The following is a 6,105-nucleotide window of genomic DNA, read 5'->3' on the forward strand; positions in this document are numbered from 1 at the left end:
CGCATCTCTCTCTCTCTCTCTCTCTCTCTCTCACACACACACACACACACACACACACACACACACACACACACACACACACACACACACACACACACACACTTACCTAGGGGCAATTTAGTTTAGACTGTCCAATTAACCCAACCTGGATGCTTACTTTAATAGGTTATTGCCGTGCCTCCATCTGCTCTGAAAGCAGTCTTTTTGAATCAGATTCTAAAAATGAAATATCGATCCTCAATAAGATTTAAGCCCGACCGAGAGCATTGTCTATAAACTTTTACTCTCAAAATCGGCTCAGGAGATTGAGTGCATTGCACATGAGTGCCTGTAGGTGGTGCTCGACATCAAGAACAGATCAAATCAGACGGATGTTCACTTGGCAATTAACGTCCCGGTAGCGCAATCAGATCAATTAGATACAGCGAAATTTCCCCGAGAGGGAATGTTTGATATGTAATTATATAATAACATCTTTATCTTAATAGCAATTTCCCAGCTGTACAGCACAGATCGTGCACAAAATAAAAACAATACAAGATAAATTAAAATCATGACAAGATATGAAAAAATGGACAGAGGATAAAGTCTTTTTTTAGTGGCCTATAATAGTCAATGCAGGAAGAGCAGCAGTGAAATCAGCTTGCGTCTAAACTGCATTACATGTTAGCACAGAGCGAAAGCAAAAACAGTAGCTATGCTCCAGTCAACACATAATGTTCTCAGGATTTCAGCCAAGAGATAACAGAGCTAGAGTTCAGTTAATTATGAAACAAAAATATTGTTAACTCTTAAAATGCCGGTAACTGTTTAGAACACCCTTTTTTTTTTTTTTTTTTTTTCAAACAACGCACACAAAAACAGACTGATTCATGGTGAGAGTATTAAAGGGGAAATCTGGTATTATCAGTGGCTTGGTGAGAGTGATGACATCACTGCGTTCACTCCTTGGAAAACTTTTATTGGAAAAAGAGGTGGGTTTCTGTGGTACTGCTAAGGATGGCGAGAGAAAGTGGAGACAGAGAGAGAGAGATAGGGAAGGGTGGAGAGGAAGCTCTCAATTTTAGTGGAATGAAGCTCTCTGGCATTTGTCAAGCCTCCACTGGAGAGAGATAAGCCTGTTTATGAGAACAGAGACTGAGGAAGATGAAGGGATAGCATTGCACAGCAAGTGCCATGCCCCCGCACGTCCTCATGGTCCTCACCTAAACCTCTACCTTTCTCTGCTCTGTGTGCGTGGTCAATCATCACCATCACCATCCCCAACACCAGTATCATCATCATCACCTTCAATCATCATCATCATCACCTGCACCTTCATTCTGTCTTCTTCACCACCACCACCAACACCACCATCATCACCATCACCATCCCCAGCACCAGTATCATCATCATCACCTTCAATCATCATCATCATCATCACCTGCACCTTCATTCTGTCTTCTTCACCACCACCACCAACACCACCATCATCATCATCACCATCAATCTGTCTTCTTCATCCCCACCACCACCACCACCATCATCATCATCATCATTTTAATCACTTTCATCATGTCCTCCTCACCATCATCATCATTGTTGCCATTATGTTTGTCATCAGACTCTTCATCGAAATCTTCATCAACTAAAAACCAAATTCAACAAGTTCCACAAGTTCTGTTCTTCACAGTACGTCCTGTGATCTGTTTTTGTGTGTGAAGGTGCTGCAGTGTGATCTGTTTATCTAGATAAATCTAAGTATATTTGTATGGTCTCAGCTGCAGGTACCCAGCTATATAAATGACAGAATGATGTTCAGATAAAGATTGACACTACACGGGCCAGAGTACACAATAAATGTCCAAGCGGCAGGGTTGCAGTCGATAAAAAGTTATTACCGAGCCGAGAGGCTGCCCTTGGATTAAAGCGCGGGTCGGAAAGATTCATGGAGTATAAAAGGGAAAGGAAAAGGCCATCTCAGGCAACGCTGGGCTTCGGAAAAATGCCGACAGCGTTCTTTTCTTTTCAGGACCCACTTACAACGAATGGCCTCAAGTCCAAATGAGTCAGGTAGCCAATAATAATAATAATAATAATAATAATAATAATAATAATAATAATAATAGTAATAATAATAATAATCATCATCATCATCATCATCATTTATAAAGCCATACCTTTGAGAAGTTATTGTCACATTTTTGTTGTCAGTTTAATTCAGTGACGTACCATGTGATCCGTACTTTCCTGGGGAGGGAAAACAATGCCTGGAAACCAGTCAGATTGAAAAAACAAAACCCATTGTGGATTCAGACAAAGCAACAGAATCCGACTGTGATGAGAACGAAAGCGAAATTAATTTTCGTCTGTCGTAGGCGAATGGCTGAAACATCGCTGGGGCAGAAAATAATAATATTCAAATGTAGATTTTCTTAAAAAGGTCAGTTTGTTCCCCTAGTTCACGGGGTAAATCTGACAGTGGAGTGTGGAAGGGTGAGTTGTATTTGCAGGCTGGAAGGACCCCGGTGTGCTCATCCGGCCCCGTCGTCCACCAGGGGCCAGCTGTGCGGTCCTCTCTCATGACCCCCCAGGAGCTTCCATTGTCCAATCGGGTGGAGGAAAACCGACGCCGTGGGCCAATCGCGCAAGCCGTGGGTGCGGTCAGCACTCTGTCAGGGTGAGGGTTCTTTTCAAACTTTGGAGTCAGACCTCGGCAGCCAGCCTTCGGGGGGTGGTCGGCTAAATGGGGGGGGGGGGGGGGGGGGCGGAAATAAACATAAATGTGCTGCATCCATCATGGTCAGTGGCCAACCACCCCCCCCCCCCCCCACCCCTCTAGTCCACAGCCAGCCTGCCAGGCTGGTTTACAGACTATACGACGTGTCACCCGGGAGACCAAACCCTTTGATCTTTCATCATTGTGAACATATTTTTAAATTATTATTCAGATGCGTCAAAATTTGACGATGTCTACGCCTGCATCCGTACAGTGCGAGCCTACGTCCCCGCCGATGACACAATAATAAATAATATCTCTGCCTGTTTTCAGAAGGCAAACTTTTTAATGCACATGTGCATTTAATTCGTTCTTTATTTTCTCAGTAGTAAGTTGTAAATGTCTGACCTTTTAAGAGTCTTTTACAAGATTCTGCCCCCCCCCCCAGGAAAATGTAGCTGAAGAGCTCAGTACAAGAGCGTCATAAAACAAATTTATCTGATTCATTTTTATATTTACCAATGGATCTTAATTAAAAGAATAAGATAATAATGTCTGATAGCGAAATCAGCGAAGTAAAAGCGGACAGATGGTTGTCTCGGCACACAGTTAATTTAGTACTGAATAAAAGGTGTGGACCTCTCTAAGGGTGTCACTGACTGCGAGCGTGCAGTCTGTACTATTCAGGGAAGCAAACACGACATATCTTATTATATTTGATCTGAGGGTGTGGAAGATAAAAAAAAACTACCGCAATGATGAAATGCTAAGCTTCTTATCTACATCGCAGTCATGTTGTGACAGCTGATACTTCCTTGGGTCTTGCTTCAGAAGTCAATCTTACAGGAGTTGCAAGCAAAGTGCAAATATTTAGTGAGTTTGCTTCATTTTCTTTTTTAAAGTAACAAGTATTGTTCTTCACAAATTGTGAAGGAATTCCACTGGCAGTCAGCTGAACAGCATTAACAACGTTTAGTCAACATACCTGTTTACAATGGAAGATTTGGCTTAAAGCCCAAAATCAAGAAATAAAGACAACATGTAACAGTACATGAGAACACTGCAAAACCTTGTGAAAAAGCATGTTGGAGTGCCTGGCTCCAAATGTGTAGATTATTTGGTTCCTGACCTTTACTTTAACCAAGACAGTTTCACCAGAAACCAGATTTCTCAATCAAGAGAAATCACCAAAGGAAATGACCAATGGCTCTCTAACATCTCAATTAAATAACATTACATTTATTTGTTAACGAATGCTCCTATCTAGAATACAGATCCAGTGTTCTACATACAGTCCCTTAACACAGCTGGATGTTTATACAAACAAATTAGGCCAAGAACATTGCTTAAGATACAGCAGCAGCCCCCTATTTGGGATTTGAACTCACAACCATTTGAGTAACAGGCCATTACATTACATTACATTATAGGCATTTAGCAGACGCTCTTATCCAGAGCGACGTACAACAAGTGCATAGGTTCATGATGTAGAGGTGCAAGGCCAAGATCACTAACTGACATAGTCTTATGTCAAGGAAACAAATATAGTCTGAATTGTTGAGAAAATAATCCCTGTTTAGTTTAGAAAGACCGCAGTGATAAGGCACTCTATTACACGTATCGTGGAGAGCATTCACAGTACATCAGTATTAGAGCCCGACCGATGCCAGATTTTTGGGTCCGATGCCGATCCCGATTTTTGAGAGTCCTAGCCCACCGATTACCAATGTTTTGACCGATATTTTGTCAAAAAGTGCAACATTTTCAAATCAATTTGAAACACTTATATTTTAGAACTTTTAACTTATAAGCAAACAAATAAATAAAAATAAACACACAAATAACTTTTTGATAGATAAAAAAATGTAAAAGATGATATTAAATTAATTATATATATTAACACCATCTTCAAGTGGTGTGAATTCAAACTAACTCCACATGTTGCTTTTACTCCTTTCTTTTCCAGCCATCTACGAAAAAATCTGTTTTCCAGTTTCAAACATGTATTTTTATGAATATTATTATTGTTGTTGTTATACATTTGTTATTATTTCTTAGTATCTACTCTCAGTAAATTAATTAAATTTTCTTATTTTATTCCTACTACATGATCTCAAAGAGTAAGACTTTATCTAGCGAGCTTCCCTGTCCATAAGAATTCGGTGGTGAAAAAAACTACAATGCGCTCTGACGCGTGACTAGATGACACACACTCACTGCAATAACGCATCAGCTGTTGACGCAGCCTCATTATTTCTTATTATTTATTCTCAGTAAGTTAAATGAATTATATTTTATTATTTTATTCCTACTACATGAAAAAGACTAAGACTTTATCAAGCGGAGCTAATGAGTGAATCAAGTGTAACGTTAGATGAAACTAAATTGACTGGATAAAATATGTAACGTGAGGCTTGTCCATAAGAATTCGGTGGTGAAAAAAACTACAATGCACTTTCGTGCAGGTTACCCGCGCTAAGTGTTGGTTGATTCACTTCTCCAACAGCAATCCTTCTCTCGTGTTATCACGACAAAGCTAGATAACATGGCTTAAAATGATCCACGTTAGAAGTGTTTTATCTGCGTTTTTACTATCTGGTTAGCTTAATACGATGACGCGTGACTAGATGACACACTCGCTTGCAATAACTTGTTGGCTATTGACACAGCATCATACAGTAGCTAATATCATTATCTCAGATAAAAAAACAAATGCGTGATGCATTCAATCACCATTTTATTTTGGCTGGTTATTTATTTGAGAACAGCCTACAGCGATGTCTGGAAATGTAGATCCTACGCTGCTTATGTGCTCACTACCGCTTCATAAAGTAAATGTAGATCCTACGCTGATTATGTGCTCACTGCCACTTCCTAAAGCTAGCTTGCTAAAGTGACCCAAATATGTTAGCTAGCTAGCTCGCTCGCTTGATAATGAGGATTGATAAACATAGTGGTAGTATAAACGCATTTAATTAAAAACTTTCACTAAATATACATACCTTTATTGCGGCAATCGAATCTGTGCAGACAAGTCTTGCAGTGGAGAATATTGGATGAGGCACGAGTGACAAACGTCTTTTTACAGAAGTAGCGCGGCAGCTGCTGCAGTTCACACTTGTATTAGAGCTCCCTCTACTGGATAATTCTAGTAAATAGCAATTACAACGTTCGAACAGACAAGTACAGATAAATAATCAATGTTTTTTTTGTTTATTATACTTATTTAAAAATCGGGACACATCGGCTGCGTAAGTGCTGATCCCGATGTCGTCAAAAAAGTCAATTAATGGCCGATATATCGGCCAAACCGATATATCGGTAGGGCTCTAATCAGTATGGCTATTTCAAACAAACACAGCAGCTGGCTCTCTGATACATACATGCAGCGTTTTACACAAACAAAC

The 6,105-nt window shown here is 40.1% G+C and overlaps 1 long non-coding RNA gene across 1 annotated transcript; it reads right to left on the bottom strand.

Moving 5' to 3' along the window:
* Positions 1 to 945: 945 nt before the first annotated feature.
* Positions 946 to 1,472, bottom strand: LOC118221543. The gene is made up of 2 exons (XR_004764131.1): positions 1,424 to 1,472; positions 946 to 1,287 (listed from the first exon to the last, which is right to left on the bottom strand). It is a non-coding gene; the product is annotated as an uncharacterized LOC118221543 (long non-coding RNA).
* Between the last annotated feature and the right edge of the window lie 4,633 nt (positions 1,473 to 6,105).

The sequence above is a fragment of the Anguilla anguilla genome, chromosome 1, assembly GCF_013347855.1.
Source record: "Anguilla anguilla isolate fAngAng1 chromosome 1, fAngAng1.pri, whole genome shotgun sequence".
In the NCBI taxonomy this organism is placed as follows: Eukaryota; Metazoa; Chordata; class Actinopteri; order Anguilliformes; family Anguillidae; genus Anguilla; species Anguilla anguilla.